The sequence below is a fragment of the Orycteropus afer genome, unplaced genomic scaffold (genome assembly GCF_000298275.1).
Source record: "Orycteropus afer afer isolate SDZICR_OR568_19922 unplaced genomic scaffold, OryAfe1.0 scaffold00010, whole genome shotgun sequence".
Lineage (NCBI taxonomy): Eukaryota > Metazoa > Chordata > Mammalia > Tubulidentata > Orycteropodidae > Orycteropus > Orycteropus afer.
In genome coordinates, this window is record NW_006921597.1 from 9,074,034 (window position 1) to 9,076,071 (window position 2,038).

The following is a 2,038-nucleotide window of genomic DNA, read 5'->3' on the forward strand; positions in this document are numbered from 1 at the left end:
GAGGTAACTGTGGGGAGGAAGTGAGAGGGGAGCTGTTGCATTGTGGTAAACTGTGGTCAATGTCATGAGACAAAGTGTATATGAACTGCTGTATGGAAAGTGAATTTGCTCTGTAAACCTTCACCCAAATCACAATAATAATAATAATGAAAAGCAGAAATCACAATAATAATAATAATGAAAAGCAGAGGATACTTCTTATCTGTGATCAGAAAGAGATGCAACTATGGAAGAATTGTCAGAGAGAAGCCATGTTGCTGATTTTGAAGATAGAGGAAGGGGACCACCAGTAAAGGAATGTGGGCAACTTTGGAAGTTAGAAAGGGCAAGGAAATGGATTCTCCTTAAGAGTCTTCAGAAAGGAATGCAGCCCTACCAACACCTTGATCTCAACCTAGTGAGACTTGTGTAGAGTATCTGACCTTCAGAACTATAAGAGATAAATTACAACAAAAACAAAGTTTGTTTTAAACCAGTAAGTTTGTGGCAAGGAGTCCCTGGGTAGCACAAATAGTTAAGTATTTGACCAATAGCCAAAAGGTTGGCAGTTCAAACCCATCCAGAAGTACCTTGGAAGAAAGGCCTGACAATTTACTTCCAAAAGGTCACAAACATTGAAAACTCCGTAGAGCAGTTCTACTCTGCATACATGGGGTCACCATGAGTCCAATGAGCTGAAATTGACTTTCTGGCAACTAAAAACAACAAGTTTATGGTCATTTGTGACAGCAGCAACAGACAGCTAGTACACTGAGTGATTTTGCATCCCATCCTGAATATTTGAATATTATGCAGGAGAGTTGGAGTGTTGTTTAAATCTCATAGGAAAGTTGAAGCCAAGGCTTCAACCCAGTTTGAAATAGTTCAGTCATGACTATGCATTGCATTGTGTAGCAACCAACTCTCTTGCTTGTGGGATTTTTACCCAAGTAGGAAACACATTCAATAACCATTTTTAAGCAGGGCACCATTACCTGTTTCTTACTAGGGTCAAAATCCCATGAGCAACAAGATGGAGGAATAGGCAAACAAGCAACACAGACCCTCTTCAATAAAGAAAAGAAACAAAGAAAAGAAAAAACAATTGACAGAGATACAGAAGATAGTCCTGGAGCCCTGAGCTTTGAAAGGAACTATTCAGAAGTAGATTAGGCAACAACTAGTAGAAAAACCTGGATGAAAACAGTGAGTACAGAGATGGTTGGAGCTGCAGACTGTAAGTTACTCTGATGGGACCAACAGCCTGAATATTTCCAAGTGGTGTTGGGATCTGAAAATTGACCTAGAGATCAGTCCTGGTCACCAAGGGCTGTGGGGATGACTGTGCTGGTGGCCTATGACTAGTAAGGGAAAGGGCAAAGAGGGAGACAACCTGAGCTGTTGACTTTCCATGGTCCAGAGAGTGCAGCCATTTTGATTGTTTATACATGGCAGCCATTTTGGATATTTAAAGTGACCGAGGGTGCAGCCATTTTTAATCTTTAAAAGTGGAAACCATCTTGAATTTTAAAGTGATAGCATTCTCATTTGGATACCAGGGACCTAAGAAAAGGCTTTGTTTGCCAAGGTTGGCAGGGAAGTACAAGAGGCTGACAATAGGAAAGGAGACAAGTGGTGAGTGTATAAGTGCTGTCACCTAGTGAATAGAGGAGCACAGCACTGTATCCTGCTTGCAAAGATAACATAAAAAGAAAACAAAAATCATGGGCAAGTCACTCCAGCATACAATCATCAATTAAATATAAACACAAAAACCTCACAATGCCTTGGAGACAACAGAACATCACAGTCCACACAAAGAAACAAAATAAAGCAGGAGAAACAAGGAAGCAGGATACAGACCCAAAGCACATCCCTGACCAAGATGCAGCATTGGAACTCCCTGATAGGGAATTCTAAGAATTATATTTAGGTATCTTCAAAGGATTGAGAGACAGATCGAGGAAAACACAGAAAAAACCCTAGAAGAATTTTGGAAGAAAATACAAGAACAAAATGACAAAATAAATGAAAAATTAGAAATTATTCTAAATCTACA